Raw genomic sequence first — 18819 nt, 5'->3', positions numbered from 1 at the left:
ACAGAATTCCACAGACAACATATTAAAAGCCTAGAAACACCTCAGTTGATCCAAAGTCAACTCAGAGCATTCAGACTCACCTCTGGAAATCCCAGACCCAAGCTAGAGAGGCAGATTCAGTTTGAATAGTCCCAATCCACCTCAGAATTGCCAGAACCACCTCAGCAGACTGCAGATCAATTTCAAAGTAACTTGGCTCAGCTCTGGAGACCCAGACACACTTCAGAGAAACCAAATGTGTCAGGGGGTATCACAGAATAATCTCAGGTGACCCATATTCATTGCCATACATACACCTCAGGGATCCTAAACCTAATTCATAGGAATGAGTTAGGTTAAGCTCAGGCATCTCCAGACAACAGCAGTGTCCTCAGATACTCAAAAGAACACTCAGATCCACCTACAGGTCCAAGACTTGTTTCAGAGTACATACAAACATACCACTCAGGCAGGCCCACACACAGTCCTGGGAACCCACAACAGTACTATAGAACCCAGATGTCTTCAGTTACTTACACTAAGCTTAGGAGACAACAGATCCACCACATAAGACTCCATAACCATCAAGGGACCCAAGTCAGGCATCCCAGGTGTATCCAGATATATGCTTCCCAATAAAAGAAGAAAGTGGGGAAAAAAGACCACAACCCACATAAGGAAACCCACATAAGAGAGTTAGGTCAGGGGACCACAGACAGTACACTTGAATCTGGAGGCACAACTCATGAATTCCAGATCCAAAATATAGAGGTCAAGACCACACTGTGGGATCTCAAACCCACCTAAGGAAACACAGACACAGCACAGGAAATCCAGAATTAGCTGTCATCCCTCTGGGGAAAAAAACCATTAGTGTAGTTCTACAATCAGCACAGAAGAACTCCAAAGTCTTCTCATGGGAACTAGACTCAATTCAAAAGACAAGACTCGGTTGAAGGATCCAGACTCATTTCAGGGGAACCCAGACAGTAGGCACGCGGTGCTAGACACAAATCAGGATGACTGAGTTGTTTCAAATGAGAAGCCTGAGACGTGTAACAGCGATACCAGACCCACCTAAAGCTACACAGACTCAACTCAGGAATCTGCAAATAATAACTTAATGACCACACACTCAGCACTAGATACTGTGCCCAAGTTAGAGACCACAAACCTACTTCATGGACCCACACTCAGCACAGGAAGCCAAGACACAGATACAGCTCAGAGAGGCCCACACCTACCTAGAAATAAGCATTGACCAACATCATACAGCCCAGATTAATTTCTGGAAGTCCATACTTATGTCAAGAGAACCAAGCCAAAATACTGGATATGAAGACTCAGATATAGCATCCATAGATACCACCCTCAGATGCACAAAGATAACTGGAAAAGGTCCCAAAGGTGCCTCAGGAGGACAAAGACACACACCCATGACTCAACTCAGGAGACCAATGAAATACCTTAGGTCATCTAGACTTAGCTCAGGCATCCACACTAAACACTTACGGGGTCTCATTCCCTCACAAGAAGACCCACATCTACCACAGGGTGCCACACTTCCACATTTAGATTACCAATTCTCTTCAGTCATCTCCATATAAAACTCAGGAGGTCTGTGACATCAACAGGTAACCCAGCCTTCTTTAAGGGATCCAGATTTAGTTCATCAGACTACATACAACATACCAGGTGGTCTCCGATTCAACTCATTGAGTTGAAGATCAAAATGAAAAGGCCCACGATCCAATTTAGGAGAGTACAGACCCACCCAAGACCCAAATCAGATTATACAGATTCACAATGGGCATCAAAAGCATTATCCTAGGGTACACAGGGTCTCTTTGAAAGAGACCCAAACCCACTTCAGTGAGACTCAAACAAACTTCAGGGACGCCAGGCCAAACTCAGAAGACCTTTGGTATACATCACATCATCCTGTTCAGACTCGGCTCAGTCACTCCCAGACAATATCCCAGTGCCTTCAAGCTTGTGTTACAGGCTCCAGGTAGCCTAGAATCACCTCAGATACCCAAACCTCTTTAAGGGCAATAATATCCACTTCATGAATTCAGACTCACCTCAAGTACCCCAGGCAATATACCTGGGAACTCAAAATACACCATAGGGGTCTAAGCCCCAACTCAGGGTAAAATACAGGGGGCCCACAACCTACCTAATGGGACTGAACCATCCTCAAGGAACCTCACTCAGGTCAGGGGAAACAGACTCGACTCAGGGAACACAGAATCATGTCAAGCACCCAAACTCTCCTCTGGGGTTCCCATATTCAACTCACACACACCCAGACATCCACTCAAGAGGCCCAGACCCACCCCAGGGATCCAAGTCCTACATAATGGAATCCAGATTCCCTAGCATGACCCCAAATATCCACCAACATTACCCCAAAGTATCTAGACTCAGGTCCCATAGGACCCAGGCTCAAATCAGGAGATCACCTCATGGACACCATATAAATGAAAGGAAAATTTAGACATGTGACTGTAAAGAGTTTAAGAAATGTTGAGGTTAAGTATCTATTTTCTGATCCATATTCAAGTGGCTGATGACCAACGTGGGAATAATGGTAATAAAACCAATTTTCCACTTAAATGTAAATGGAACCAGTTAAGTTGTCTGATTATATATCTTAGTGAAAGTTAGTACCCCTGGATTTTAAAACACTGGGAAACGTTTTAAGTAATACTGATTTTAACTTTATTTTGGCGTACTTGATGTAACACAAAGGGTTTAGTAATATACTCATAAGTATAGCGTTATCTGGAGGGTTAAGGGTCTTTTGTCAGTGACTTCAGGTGACATTTAATTAGTAATGCTTTAAATTTGGGAAGAAACTTGAGTGTAAAAACTTTAAGCCAAATTGGAGTCTGCAAAACTAGTACAGAAATCTGCAATTTCCTTTTAAAGGAACAGCAAAAATGAAGTTAAGGGGAAGGAGAGTATTATTTGAGCCAAACTGAGGATTATAACTCAGGAGACAGACTCAGAAAGTTCTGAGGACTGTTCCACCTGTTAGAAGTCAAAGGCATAGTTACATACATTTTGAAGAGAAAGGACAGTATTCACATCAAAGTGACATACAGATATTTTACATGAAGATCACCAGGGATACGTAGTCTGGGTAAGCAGGTACAAAGTGAGCAGCAAGTCAACATGATCCCAGTACAGAGCTGGGAAAGAACAGTATTCTTTTTAAGAAGTTACACCGTAAGTGTCAGAGGAAAGTAAAAATAATTGACCTTTATGATCAGGAAGGCACTCTGTCTTTGAGGAACTCTGGCTAATGTGTAATGCAGACATTAGGAAGGGAGCGAGGATGTCCAAATGAACACAGAATTTTATGTTTAATTTTTCTTGGCTGGCCTTAAAGTACCGTATTGCATAAAATCCTAGTGGACATCAAAGGTTTGCTTTTAGTATCTAACATATCAGATTGATGAATCAAATCCTTAAAAGGAAGGGTAAAGCAAACCAAGTCTCGAACCCAAAACTGAACCGATTCCTTTTCCTGAGTACATGTTCATGAAAAACCCATAAAACTCTTAAATGTTTAACAGTTGGGTGATCTTAAAAGTACAGGGATATTGTGGGTTTGGTTCCAGAACAGTAAAGCAAGTCGTGGTTTTGGGGTTTCCCAATAAGAACACGAAAGATTAGTTGATTGAGAAACCAGAAATAGGATGAAGGTATATTTCAGAGGAGCAGTTGCCAACTTTGGTATTTTGGTGAGTTCCTCACTGTAAGCTAACTTACAGAGACATGTTTTCATTCACCTATCCTGTAGGATTGTGAGGGTTGAATGAGAAGAATATAAACTTCCTAGCATTATTTGTACTGTAACAACAGGTGCACAGGAAATAGCATCTATGATACCTTGCCCCTAGGAATTTTGAACTCCAACAAAAAGATTCTTGACAAGATATTCTGTTTATTATAGTGATAATATTTGTAAGAAGATGAAAGGAGTAACCTAGAAGATAAAATTTCTCCTCAACCTTGGAACAAGAATTCTGTATTTGAACATGTTAAAGTAAATGCTGAAAATCGTAAACAGTGCTAAGGCCTGTCCTGTTAAAAGTTTTTGTAGGAACATAACAAATTTGCAGTACAGAGAATAAAAAGTAAATGCCAACTATAAGTTTATTTAAATTTAAATGAGTGCTGTGAAGGATATTAACTTTTAAAGTTTTCTGTATGTTTTACATATGAGAGTAATACAGGGAGATAAATAATTTTAAAATTAGTCCTGTGTGTGGTTTACCTTAGTTGGCTTGTTTTGAAAAATGGCATTTAACCCCCAAATGTAAAATTTCCTGTTGAAAAAATTTGTAAGAATTAAATGTTTTTCTGTTGACTCGAGTCATTGAAACTGGTTTGTAATGTTAAAGCATATCAAGTTGCCTTCAGAAACTACACTGAAAAACCTACACAAGGAAATTTTCTTCTGTTCCTTGATTCAGCAGTCAGTATTCTAGGCTTTGTTCCATATGCTAAACATAAAGGCAGTGAATGAGATCTTACCTCATGATGTGTATCTTCTAATGGAGCTGACACTCAACACTCTGGATACATAGTAGGACATAATTTGTGTTTAGTCTGTGTTTCATATACAGTGAATTTGAAATCACCTATGATTTAGCCAGAGATTGAACGATGTTCGTGAAAATTTATTTGCTTAAAGGGATTATCTCGTACACTGCTTATCTTGTTTTTCTTTGGTAGTTTTGTGTTTTTATAGGTGTTAGAGAAAACCTTTCTCACTTGCAGTTTAATTACCGTTTTATGTCTTGTCAACATTTTTAGACAATAGTTTACTTTAAAAAAAATTTTTTTTTAGCTGTTCTGGGTCTTAGTTGTGGCATGCCGGATCTTCGTTGCAGCGTGGGAGATCTTTAGTTTCAGCATGCAGGATCTTTAGTTGTGGCACACAGGAACTTTTAGTTGTGGCACGCAGGATCTTTTAGTTGCGGCACACGGGATCTTCATCGCAGTGTGTGAGATCTCTAGTTGTGGCATGCGGGATATTCTAGTTGTGGGGCAGTCGAACTCATAATAGTTGCAGCATGCGGGATCTAGTTCCCTGACTAGGGATTGAATCCGGGCCCGCTCCATTGGCATCGCAGAGTCTTAGCCAGTGGGCCACCAGGGACGTCCCTGTGGACTTAAGAATTTTAAGAATTCGTTTAAGAATTAACGTTTATCTTGAAATTAAAAAGTTGTATATTTTGTCTAAAAGTGTTACTTTAGAGTTTGGCTTTTTACACCTAGATCTGTAATTTCCTTTTCTCTTACTGTGTTATAAGATAGACACTTTCATTTCTTTGAGACCAATTTTTCCACTGATTTATACCATGAAAGTTAATTTGTAAATATGCACATGTCTTTTTCTAGGCTACCTATTCTATTCATTCTTACAGTGCCAAATACCACATTACATTATATGATTGTTAGAAATAATTTAAGAATTTCACATTAATGCAAGTAATTTGTTTACTGTTCATTTTTATCTTAGTTATTTCTGGAGTTTTGACTGACATTACTTTAGATTCATAGCTGAATTAGGGGACTTTAATGTCTTGAGCTTTCCCACCCATCTTTCCTTATATTCAGACCTTTAATACCTGACAGATTGTCTGGAAAGGCCCTTATTACATCATTTCTTAGCTGCATTCCTAAGGTAATTTCTAATGTTTAGATTTTGAATGATACTTTTTACAATTATAATCTTGGGTGAATTATAATTGATGAATAGGTGTCCTTTTGGTTTTAAAGTTCATTTATTCAAGTGATATTTTATTAAAAATAGTTTTTAGATTTCTCTGCAATTTTCTACATAGTCCATCCTTTAAAGAGAAGTTTTGTCATTTGATCTGTATCCTTTTTTTTCTTCCTCCATCCTGAGGAATTAAACTTTGAGTTGTATTTGCTGCAAAATTGTTAAAAGCTATCTTTGGATTTACTTTTAAAACATTTCTCAATTTCATGGCTGCTTATGTAACCCAGTCTTTCCTATTAACAGAAAATATGTATTTCTCCACTAGTTTTTAAGAGAAATGTATTTGTTCCTTTCTTCCTCGTGTGTAAACACTCATTGTGTCCCCAGTGAATTTAAGGTTCTTGCTCATGCAAAGAGTTTGGCCATGAGACAGCGAGGTTAAGGAAGTAAAGTGAGGATTTATTTAAGCAAGAATACGCTCTCAGAGGGAGAGCAGGCAGATAGGTGAGGAGCTGCTGCCCTGGGTTCCACTGGCAAGTCAGTTATGAGGGGCATACAAATGAAGGGGTGGCATACTCATTGGGGAAGCAGGAGTTTGGGGGCCGTATTCCCTGTTTCTTTCCAGCTCCAGAAGGGATTTTTTGTCCTTATTTAGCTTCATCAGAAGTGTCATGGCCTCAGTGCGTGGTGCGTGCTTCTTGTCTGCAAGGCTTATTTTATCATAGGGAGAGCAACAGGTTACGTCTGGAAGCAGGAGATTCCTGCCTTTCCTCATCTTTCTTTGTCTGCCTTCAGGACACTTACCACCCAAAATGTGCAGTTTCCTGTCAGTCGGGAGGTTCCTGTTTTTCTTTGTCTGCCCATGGACCCCTGCTGTTTACAAGGTGCTTGCTTTCCTGCCACCTGGCCCCTCTTCCATTACTCTGCTCATATCCAGCTACTTGCCTGCTGTAGCAATTGCAGTAATCTTAACCTCGCAGTCCTTTAATTGCATTGCAGTCACTGAAAAACACATTTATGGCATGAAACAGACCTTCTGGCTCTACTGCTTAACAGCCAGATTTAATTTTGTTCATGAATGAGTGATATCCAAACCTCTGTCACATTTTCTCAGACACCGTCTGAGATTTAACGTCAATTGTTTTTCCTCTCTAGTGTTTCTTTCCTGCCAACTACAGGATTAAAATATTAAACAATAATTATTGAAATAATAAAAATTGTTTGATTTCCCCCTATATGTACTGAACTTGTCCCTTCCAGTAGACTTGCTTGGAAGCTGCTGGTTGGCCTACATATTAGGTAGAAACCATAAACCCCCTAAATTAGGGAACAATTATAACTTTGCCGGATTTAAAGATCAGCTTTTGTATAATGCATACGGCTGTTACCTATCTAGACGATGGAAAGTGTCCCAATAAATACTAACTGATCACCATCAACTGATCAGCTGCTGTTTACAGGAACACTTTCCATAGTTTTCTCAAGTGCTCAATAATAATGGGTAATATAAGATTAAGAAACTACCAATGCAAAGCATTAAAACCACAGATCTTTCTAACACGACTTTTAAGAAATCGTATTTCCCTATTGTACCCTGGATAGCCTTCATCTCCCGGACAAAATAGTGTTTAGGGATCTTTCATAGGAAAGAATCTGTGAGGAAAAAAATCCTACTTAAAAATGCATATTTTGGATTTTCCTTTTTGTCTTTATACTAACTGATTCAGAAGTTTCATCTCTATCCGTCCTGTGGCAGGCTGAGTAATAGCACCTAGAGTTGTTTACATTCTAATCCCTAGAACATGAGAATGGATATGATACCTAACATGGTAAAAGAATCTTTGCCAATTTGATTAGGTTAAAGACCTTGAGATGGGCATTTATCCTGGGTTATCCAAGGGGACCTAAAGTCATCTCAGGGTTGTTACAAAAGGAAGAGGGAATCAAAGAAGGTGATACGAAAAGCAAAACAAAGGGTGGAGTGATGCAGCCATGAGCTGAGGAATGCAGACATCTTCTAGAAGCTGAAGGCAAGGAAGACAAACATTCTCTCCGGAGCCTCCGGAAGCAACTGCTGAAACCATAACTGTAGCTCCCTAAGACCTCTTTCAGACTGGCCTCCATAAGTATAAGATAGTTTGTGTTGTTTTAAGCCACTAAGTTTGTCGTACAACAGCAAAAGGAAGCTAACATGTTCTGTATTATGATTTTTAGGTAACTGTATTTCAGTATTAGATTTGTAGAACCAGTACTGCATTGCTTATCTCACATTTGACAGGAACATCTTACTGTATGGCAGGTCTTCTGCCTGCCCCTGTGATTCTAGATAAGAAGACCTCTTTCAGTTTCTTCTCCTAATGACTTGTAGGCTTTAAAAAATCCTAGGAACTACTAATATCTCTAAAATGTGTATGGCTGCTGGGATACTAACCATAGAGGAAGATTTGATAAATTTATTTCACCAATATCTTCAATATATGCTGAGTACTCAAGACTGGTAATAATGAATTCTGAGTAATGGGTTAAGTGGTTATTTAATTATTATGTTTCCACAGTGTCTGCCCCAGAAGAGCCAGATAGTACTTTTCAGACAATTTTTGGTTTTTATTACTTGCAGTGGAGATAGAGAAGTATATATAGCCAAGGATATTTGTTAATGATTATACACCCAAACCAAGGGTACATTCATACTAAGGAGAAACATATCATATATATTCTACTTTACAACTATCTCCTTTCATTAGATTATATATTATTCTATATACCTTTCCTATCAAAGCATTTAAATTATGCTCTGTTCTGTCATGAGGCATTTACAGGTAATGTATGTCTGAGTGGAAACTACCTGCACTCTATGCCCATCCTACTCCTAGTTGTTTCCTGTATTTTGTCATCTCAGCTTAAATTTCCCTTTCAGTGAATACGTTCCCTGTGTCACCATCTTTTTAAATAGAGATCGTACATACTAATATAACCAAGGATTGTTCCTTCACAGTTTATCATTTCTCAGTTTCTCATTTTGCAGAAATACATCATTCATGTACTTCTTTTACAAACGAACTTTAGGGCAGGGACAACACTTAAGTAGGATGGTAAGTTGCTATGAAACAATAGCTATTTACTCAACCAAAGTGGCAGTGAAAAATTTCAAAGGTAAACACAGATATTTAAAATGGATTACTTAACAGTAAAGAAAATTTACAATCTGTTATCAGAAGCAGGTATATATTTCCCTTATTATTTTCTAGCAGATCCAATTACATATATTAATTAAAATTCTTAACCATTAAAACTCCAATGTCTAGATAAAACCAAGAAGTAATCGGTAACCATGTGTCATATCAGCATTTCCTCACTGGCAAACTTATGAGTATATTCAATAACCACCTCTAGAAACATATATCGTCTCACAGTGTAGTTTCTTTCCTCAGTGTGGTATAAGACGTGTCCAATAACGTCAAGCATCTTTAGCTTTTCTCTAATAAGGCAAAAGTAGGTAAGCTGACTTGCTAGGCATTTAATATTTCAGTATTTTATTTTGGAAATTATATGGATATTCACTGAATTCTCATCATTTAACTTAAGGTAGAAAACCTCTAGATTCAAGTTACCAGAAAGGTTCGGAGAAACTATTTTTAAGTAACATGCCATAACACAAAATTATTCTCAAAGAGTTTACCTAAAAGCTGTAATCCCATTTATTTCTATTTTATTACATATGAAAATATCAAAATACCATTTTTTGTTGTTGACAAATTTTGTAACAGACTAGATGAGGTTGCTGACTTTTAGTTAACCTAAGTGCAATAAAAGTATTATACGTGGTGTTGATAACTCTAAAGACATTTAGAGTCTGTATTAATTAAACCAACATATGAACTTCTCTGAGAGTTTAAGTCTCCAGAGGGGACAGGGATCCCAGGAGAGTGGGCCACGGAGGGAGGGACCAGATACATATAGAAACAAGAACGCAGACACACACACACACACACACACACACACACACACACACACACACACACACACAAAGGCCGAGAGGAGACAGACAGACACTCAGACGGAGCTCTTCACTCCATGGCTTTCCTGCACTTGAACAAAGGAATTCAAGTCTAGCAAAGAGCTGGGATGCCGGACACTCGCCTCTCATGCCGCAGAGCTTCGGGCTCTCTGTCCCCTGGAAGAAAACTATCCAGCAACTTTGGCCACCATGCATTTCCTTGTACAGTTTTTGAGAGCTCCCAGTGTTTAAAGGTCCTGAGGGAAACCGGATTCTGATTTTCTGATTTTCTGATTTCGAAGCGGGAACTCCTAGTTCCAATTGACACAGGCCAAACAGGTATCGCAGGGCACCCGGGCATGCCAGACGCAAGGACGGAGGCCTCGCTGGAGGCGAGCTCCCTGGGGAACCTGGGCCGCTCGGTCTGGGCGTGGCAAAAGGGGTGTTTTGGGGGACCCGGCAATCCTGGAGGCTGGCCTGTTTCCACAAGGCGAGGGGCGAGGCAGCCGAGGGTGACGCCCACTGTCCTCGCGAGGCAGCCGAGGGTGACGCCCACTGTCCTCGCCCTGATTGGTCGTGATGGGGACGAGCAGCCTGGGCGTGGCTTGCAGCTCCTTCCCGCCGCCTGGTCACGCGTGCCTGGTGGCCAAAGGTCCTGCGCATGCGTTTCAGACCTCTTCACCGCAGAGGCTCCAGGGAACGATTCAGTCTGCAGCGAAGCGTGACTGCGGTCGCTGGTGCTGCGTTCTCTGCCGCCCACGTGCTGAGCTTCCAACTGCCACACCTTCGCCGCGGCCCCAGCGCAGAGCCAGGTCCACATGGGCAGTGAGGCGGGGTCCGGGGAAGGCGGCACTGCCCAGGGACCCGGGGTAATCCTAGGTGTGGGAGGGGGGTCCTCAGGAAGCAGGGGCCCGCGGGTCCCCAGGTGTGGTGCGGGAGGTGGGTAGGGTGCCGGCACTAGCTGATGGGTGTGGCGAGGAAGCCGCCATCTTCAGCGGGGAGGTGGTGCCGCAAGGCGCGGCCCGGTTGTAGGGAGAGTTGGTGCGGATCATGCAGGTGTTTTGGCTGCCTGTGGAGGACAGCATGGAAGAGGTGGAGGTGGCGGAGGACGAGGAGGAGCAGGAGCAGGAACAGCAGGAGGAGCAGATGTTGGCGGAAGAGCAAGAGGAGAAGCCCCAGGAGGAGGGTCAGGAAGAGCCAGGGCCGTCCCCGCAGAGCGCCCCGTCCCCGCTGGAGGCGCTGGAGGCCGTGCAGTTAGAGCTGGAGCCTGTGAATAGGCAAAGCAGCCGAGCCTACTCTCGTCTCAAGCGCAGAACACTTTGGAGGCGGAAGACCTATCTAGAACACAGAAGCACCATCATCCAGAGCATCCCTGGCTTCTGGGTCAAAGTTGTATCCTTAATTTTGTAGTTGAGAGACCACGGGGTGGCTGGGCTACAGCAAGAGGTACCTAACATAGAGGGCCGTTTGGGTACCAAAATGTATCCATTGGATTTTGCATTGTGGGCACACTCATGGAAATGTGATCCTGAAATTGTGGGGGCATGCTGATTTTCTGCATAGCAGGAAGCAAGACTAGGGCTTTAGTTGCAGAGGTCCAAAAAGGTATTGTCATTAGTACCAGGGCCTCTTGAGACAAAAGAGTTGTCTTGCGCACAGGTTCTCCTTGGAATAACCATCAAGGGAAATGGGGGTGAGAGTGGGGAGTTATGAATGCTCATCCTAGTTAGAGCCAGGAGTGTTTGCTGTGCAGATATAAGCTTGTTCTGTCCAGATGGAGGTCAGGGCCTCCCTCTCAGAAACGGAGGCTCCCTGTTTTCGTGCACAGATATGCACACCCTGAGGGGCTCATTGTGCCTTCATGCAGTCTGTATTGAAAGAATAGGACTAGATACTAGTGGGGAGTTGAGATCAGACACTCCTAGGCTGCTCTCTAGGCTCGCTCTGTGCTCGTAGGCCTTTCACCTCCGACATCTAGAGGCTCCTTGACGTAAAACAGTTTCTGAACCACCCCCAGATGTCGGCCACGATGAATAACCTAGATAAAGACATGCTTCGCTACATGACCGACTTGAAGGTCAGGCTGGGGAGGCTGAGGCTGGGGAGGAGAGGGGAAATGATTTATCCCGGAAAGCAGGAAAGAGCAGGTCTACTGGAGACAGATTTCACCCTCCTCCTCCACTTTGTCCCATCAGGTGGAGGAACTCAGATATCCCAGTGATTGCTGCAAGATCATGTTGTTTTTCCGGAACAACCGCTATTTCCAGAATGAAGTGGTTGTTAAGGAGTATCTCATTAACGTCACTGGCAAGAGACAGCTCCCTGGATTGTGGGGGAGGGCAGATGGGGTGAGGTGAACTTGAAACATGATTTAGGCCCTTCTCCCATGCTCCTTTTCCCACAGGATATATGCCATCTCATTCCACTCCAATTCAGTGGCACCAGCGTTTTGAAAGTGAGGCGTATAGCCGCAGGCACCACAGCAGCAGCCATGACTTCTTCAGGTGGTTCTCTGACCACAGCTTTGCAGGATCTAGCAGGATTGCTGAGGTGGGGTGCCTCTGGGCCTCCTCAGCAATGGCGATGTTGTTTGGCTGCTCGGGGGGAGGGGTGTGGGCCTGGCCTGGCTTGGCTTGTCCCGACCGGGCCCCTTACCCCTACCAGATCATCAGGGAGGACCTGTGGCCCAATCCCCTGCGCTACTACCCCAGGGAGGAAGGCACCACCGGGACAGGTAAGTGAGAGGAGGACAGGTAGGTGAGGGGCCCAGGGGCTGGGCGCTGAAACGAGTCAGCTGGGTCATTTATTTCACTCATGGAGAAGTTGAGGCTCAGAGGCATACAGTGACACCAGGGCGTGAGGGCATCAGGGTGAGACAGCACATCTGGAAAACTGCAGTGCAGAACTGGTGCTGACTAGGGAAGCTTTAGGCAAGTGAAGCAGCATGAGCGTCAAAGTCACTGAGATTCAAAGGTGCACGTCTCTGAACTGTCATTCCATGGCCGTCAACCCCACCCTCAGGCCTCCTGTACCGCCCCCTTAAATTTGGGCTTGCCTCAGGTTCCCCCCACCACCCCCTTTCCACAGAGGTCTGTGAGTCCCCTTTGGGCAAAGCCTTAAGCCCCGCTGTCCCGTCATTTTTTTCTGTTTTGATCATCACAGTCACCTTTTAATTTTCTCATGCATCTCCTTCACCTCCCACGGCTATGGTGAGAACAGTGGCCATTTTGCATAGATGATGAAGAATCGTTTCTAATATGTGGTTGGAGGAAATGTAAGAGATCACAGGGAATGTGACTCTGTCTCCTGGGCAGGGCCTTAAAAAGTTAAAGCGGTCTTTAGCGTTGTTCAGGGAGGATGGGTTATTATGTGTGTGTCTGTGTGTGTTTCCAAAGGAACTCCCGATGTTGAGATGCGTGTGATGGAGCATCACCCTTGACCTAAGAAGCTGCTTCAGATGAAGGCGAACGGTCAACATGGTTGTCCTGCACACGAAGAAATGAAGAGAGGTCTGGTGGTGAAACGTACAGAGAGGGAGACACCAGTAAACCTGGAATAAAACCAGAAGATAAATAAGCAGCATCAGTTGTATGTGTTTGTGTGGCGTTTGTGCAGGGGCTCAGGGTAGATACATCAGGCGCAGGTAGGCTTCTCAGTTTGCTGCCTGGGAGTTACCAGTCCATGGAGAGCTGTAGAGGCGGGGGGAAGTCATACTTTGGGATTGCATCAGAGGATGCAGTTCTTCCTGTGGGATGGGGGTTGGGGAGGAAGGAGAAATAAGAGAAGGGCTGGTTAACTGGGGCCTGCCATTTTTCCAAGGGAAATGTGGAAGTTCAAGGAAAGGGGCTGGTGAGCTAGGGCCTGAGGTTGAAATGCTGGAAGTTAATTTTGTTGGATAGTGGTCCTCCATGTAACCTCCCTGTTGCATATCGTCAGACACTTTAATGGGATACAATGGGAGGAAGCCTTAACATTTAATTCACTGTTGGACCAGATGCCCTTCTAGTGTATGTGAAATTGTGGGGGCATGCTGATTGCATATCCCTGTTGCATATCATCAGGCACTCTAATGGGATACAATGGGAGAAAGCCTTAACATTTAATTCACTGTTGGACCAGATGCCCTTCTAGCGTATATGAACACAGGGTCTTTTGCTGAGACAATTAGCCTCTCAGGGCTAGGGTTCCAGACAACATCTTAGGACATGGGGGTATAAGGTATATGGAGGGCATGTGGGGAGGTGAGAGAGACACGGGTGGGAAGGCAGTGAGGGTGTTAGTGTGCTCTGGCAAAGGTGACCAGGGGAAAAGGTAACTTTGCCGGGAAGCGGATAAGCAAACCAAAACAGATTCCCTCACATCTGAGTGAGCTCACGTGAACTCTGTTCTTTTTTCCGGGGGACTCAGTTTGGGTACAAAGGGCACACGGGGAGAGGTGCGAGGTGAGGGGAGTGGGGAGTTGGGGATGTTAAACAGGCAAGTGCCAGGCCACCCAGCTGTGTGCTCTCTGTCCCGTGACGGCACAGTGGTTAATATCCCTATTTTCAGACAGGCTTAAGCCCTTTGCCCAAGGCCCGCTTGAGACCAAGTCCCCAAAAAGTAAACAGTTTTCTCATGAACGCTCTGGTAGCGGTGTCCCGTCCTCGCTGAACGGCTGGACACACTGTGTTTCAACCACAAAGGCGCTGTCCTTCTTCTGGGGCCTTGCCAGCTCTCTGTGCCCCTGAGGCCAATGGGAAGACCTAGAGCATACCGAGCTCACCCAGGAAGTGGTGAGTGCTTCGGGTGCTGCTTGCCAAGTGGCTGGCTGCTTCCCAGAAGCACGTGTGTCTCTGGACCAGGCAAAGGACAGACTCTGCCACAGGCGGAGCAGGGAATGTTCAGTGTTTGTCCCCCCAGTGTTCTTCTCTCTTCCCAGATACAGCGGCTCCAACACAGGCGTCCCTGAGGGTGGCGTATTGACAGTACCATTTCCGTCCCACATGTTGAGCTCTCACTCCACAACTTTTGGTAGAAGAGCCTTCTCCCAAAAGCCCCAGCTCTTTCCAGGACGAGGGGTTGACAATCAAAGTTCATGGAGCCACGGATGTCCCCTTCAAAGTGCACTGAGTTAGATCGCCTGCTCAGTGTCAGGTTTTGTATTTGAACATCTACACCCCAGCTATGCCCCTTCTACAGTGGAGACATCCGAAGGTCTAGAAGGCAAGGCTTGGCCTCTGCCAGCTGCTGTCCCCACAGCCACGCCACAGACACTGTGGAAACAGGTCTTCTCAGCTTCTTGAACTGTAAACCTCAAGGAACCCCTGGGGCTGCCGCATGCTGGTCCCTGTCTTTCCTGGTGCTGGTAAAAATAAACTATGCTCTAATAACCCTGCAGTGGGAGTGGGACAGCATATTGGTGCGTGGTCTTAGGGGACCTCAGACGGGGCTTGTTCTAAGGACTCCAGGGTATTTATCCACATTCAGAACATTTGGTAAGGTCTTGCAAAGGACTTAAACACCAAAGAAAAGGTTGGGACAGGGTCCCCCAACTCCTAACATCTCCTGCCAGTGCTTAGGTACCAAGGCTATGCTTAGGTCATATGCATAGAAGGTTCATTCTGCTGCCTATGGAGTCCCCTTAACAAATTGCATGTAGAACTTTGGCAGGAATATTGTACTAGATTGTTAAAGTGGGCAATTCAGTGGAAAAGAATGTGGCCTAATTAACATATTGAGGTATCTTCAACCTTACTAAAATTTACAGAATCGATAACTTAAACAACAATAAAGTGTCACCTCTGGAGTATTCAATTTTTTACATATGGAAAGGTAATATCCTTACTGGGAAGTTGCAGTGAGATGGTCTCTCTTCTACAATCTTAGTGGACATATAAATTGATACTACGTTTTAGAAAGCATTTTGGTAATGTCTAGTAAAATTGTAAATATTATGTGCTTTATAACCTGACATTTCTGTTTTTAGCAATGTATACTCTAGAAATACTTCCTCAAGTCTAGAAAAACATATACAAGAAGGTAGCACTGTTTATATTAGCGACATGTTAGGAAGAACTCATCAAATATAATAAATTACTGCATATTTTTATAAGAAACTACTATACCATGCTTAAAAAGAATGATGGGACAGTTGTATTTCTTAACATGGAATATTGTGCAAGCAGAATAGCCAAGAGAAAGCGACATTTTGCCATACATGAGACAAAAATTTTAGAATAGCTAAAATAAAACGTCATTTTTTTATACAAGGCATAATTTACTTTCTATAAAAATATTAAATACACTTGTATATTCAGAAGGAAAAATCAAAGAAATATTCAGAATGTTAGGCAGTAGTAATATATTAGGTACCGCACCAATTTGGGAGACTCCCACTCTTTTAATACATGACTGGATTTTGTAATGCTTGAATTTGGATGGTTTTTATACACTCTAATCAGGAAAAATGTAGCAATGTTAGAAAACAATAGGAATTAATGGAAGAATAAATTAGTATATTTTTATTTCTATCCAAGTTACTTCTGGGACGGTGTTCACAGTCCTCTGGCTCGTCTGGTGATTCTCCTCCTTCTAATGTCATCTCTCACTTTTCCGTCCGTGAATCTTGGTATTTAGTCAGGCTGCTCTGACCTACTCTGTGTTTAAAAAATCGGATTTGCTCAAGCTCCCATCCTTATTTCCGTAGGTGCCAGGCTTTCCTTAACACGTGGTATTGACTGAAGGACCAAGGGTGACATGACACTCATCGACATTCGTCCACTGGAATACATTAGCACTGTCACATCATTGATGTAAATTCCTAGGACTCTTACAGACTAAACAACAGCAATTACAACAACCAAACGGATTTCACAGGCCAGTGTGTGCTCGGATCCATATCTGCTTTGCTGACAAGTCAAAATACTGTCGAGTTTCTATGCTTCCGCAAACTGGGAAACTAAAGAGTTTCTTTTTGTTTATTTTTCATACCACCATTCTTGGTTCACACTTGGTATTCCATGTAACGGATTTATCTTAGAGGTTCCAAACTGAAAAGTCAGTGGAGGGAGGAGAGATACAGAAAGAAGCTACTATTTCTCATTTCATAATTTAATAAGATATGAGAACAGAACTTCAGTTTTCACTTTGACTCTTTACAAAGCTTTGGGAATAACTGCTGTCTACTTCTGCTCTTGGCAAGTAGCCCTACAATGTCCCTGGGCTACCCTACGGCTGCCACAAACAACACTGCTTGCAAAGATCATATCCACCTTACATCTGGCCCTTCTTTTTGTTCCTGAAAGCTTGTATTCCTGATGTGCTATCCCAAATACACTCCCTTTCTCTACAGATTATTATTGTTATTATTATCATTATTATTATTGCCAAGTTTCTGACATGTCACTTTGCCATCTAGATTTTGTTTTGTGAAGAGAAATGTGGGAAATCAAACACTCCAACCAACAGAGACACTTAATTTTCAAGTGCATCTGGAAAATTCACTGAGGTAGGTCATATTTTGGGCCACGCAATAAATTTCAATAAATTTAAAGGATTTAAGTCATTCAAATTATGTTTTCTGGTTACAGCAGAATTGAATCAGGTATCCAGTAATTTGTAAAGTATGCCAGAATTTGAAATTAGACAATAAACTCCTCAACAGTACCTGGGTCAAAAGAAATCACAAGGCAAATTAGAATATGTTTTGAATTTAACAGAAATGAGCAACAATATATGAAAATCTGTGGGATGCAATAAAAGCAGAACAGAAGGAAGTGTACAGCTTTAATTTTGCTTTTTTTAATGAGAAAAGAAGGTCTCACATTATTGAGCTAAGCTTCCTCCAGGAGAAACTAGGGAAGGAATAACAGATGAAATCGAAACCTGGCAGAAGAAAGTAAGTGAAAAAGATATTATAAGAAATCAGTGAAAATGAAAACAGAAAACCACCAGAGGAAATCAGTATGCCAAAATCTGGTTTCCTGGAAAGATCAATAAAAATGATAAACTTCTAATCAGAATGGTCAAGAATAAAAGAGAGAAGACATGAATTACCGATAGCAAGCAAGAACGATACTATACCACTAATGATTCTACAGATGCTAGGAGGACACAATAAAAATGTTATGCCAGTGAATTGGATAACATAGGTAAGGTAAAAATCATCCTGAAAAATTACCCAATCAATCAAGGGAAAAAGAGATGACCTGACTAACTCTGCCTATTGGAGACATAGATTTCGAAGTTTAAAAAAACTTTCCACAAAAATGATACCAGGCACAGAGAGTTACACTATTGTATTCTACCTAACATTTAGGAATGGAAAAATAATAATGCCACCAATCCTAACAGATTCTTCCAAAACTTAGAAAGGGCGGGGGGGTGGTGGGGGGGGGACACTTCTAAACTCATTTTAACACCTTCACCTAATCTGTATTGAAATGTGAAAAGAGACATTTCAAGAAATGAAATTATCTTTATAAACATAGATATGGATTTGAAATATGGATCAAGGGGCAATAGTGGTTGAATATTAGCTTTCCATAGGTCCCTAGTTCTGAATTAGTTTAGAAGTTTCTCCCCTCTTTCCACTAACACTTAACAGCAACCACAGCATGAGTGTAGAAACAGATAGTGTGCTGGATGTAATTTGGGGTTAGCCATTTGCACATCAGCGTAAAAGAAATGTGTGTGTGTGTGTATGTGTCCTTAAAGCATACGCTGGCCTCTCTCTGCCCTTCAGTAACTCCATCCTCTGGAAGGTGGAGTGAGTTAGCTGATGGGTGCTTTTGGTAAGAATCACTGAGCAGGTACAGCTCGGCTTCATCCTTCCTCCCTCGAGAACCATCCTGTCCACAGAAAGCTCGTGCTCTCGTCTGCAACCCCAAGCTGCACATTGCCGAGAAGTCCACAGCTTTTGGAGGAAGCTCGCCCTGGTCCAGCACACTGGAAGCAGCGATAAGCCTGCAAACTTGGAATTCAGTATTAGGACGGACATCTCTCTAACAGAAGTACCTAAGCCACAATTAATGATGATGTTGATTTGTGCACTTCTGTATCTACGTGTTTTATTTTACAGCTTGTTCTGTAACAGGTTCATGAAGAACAGTCCAACTCCTAG

General features: G+C 42.9%; 1 protein-coding gene and 1 long non-coding RNA gene across 4 annotated transcripts in view; both read left to right on the top strand.

Moving 5' to 3' along the window:
* Nucleotides 1-10615, top strand: part of LOC309653338 (prostate-specific antigen-like) — a 49741-nt gene extending 39126 nt beyond the window's left edge. For all 3 annotated transcript variants that reach the window (XM_082447953.1, XM_082447952.1, XM_082447951.1), the window contains one exon: nucleotides 10392-10615. The gene's annotated coding sequence lies outside the window, so the exon portion shown is untranslated. The remainder of the gene's footprint in view (nucleotides 1-10391) is intronic.
* A 359-nt stretch (nucleotides 10616-10974) lies between these two features.
* Nucleotides 10975-15106, top strand: LOC309653356. The gene is made up of 6 exons (XR_014259123.1): nucleotides 10975-11111; nucleotides 11719-11796; nucleotides 11915-12269; nucleotides 12384-12453; nucleotides 13115-13307; nucleotides 14638-15106. It is a non-coding gene; the product is annotated as an uncharacterized lncRNA (long non-coding RNA).
* The last annotated feature ends 3713 nt before the right edge of the window (nucleotides 15107-18819 follow it).

This window comes from Balaenoptera physalus, assembly GCF_965194825.1.
Source record: "Balaenoptera physalus genome assembly, chromosome: Y".
NCBI lineage: Eukaryota > Metazoa > Chordata > Mammalia > Artiodactyla > Balaenopteridae > Balaenoptera > Balaenoptera physalus.
The sequence above is the reverse complement of the archived record's forward strand: the minus strand, read 5'-3'. Positions and strand labels throughout refer to the sequence as shown.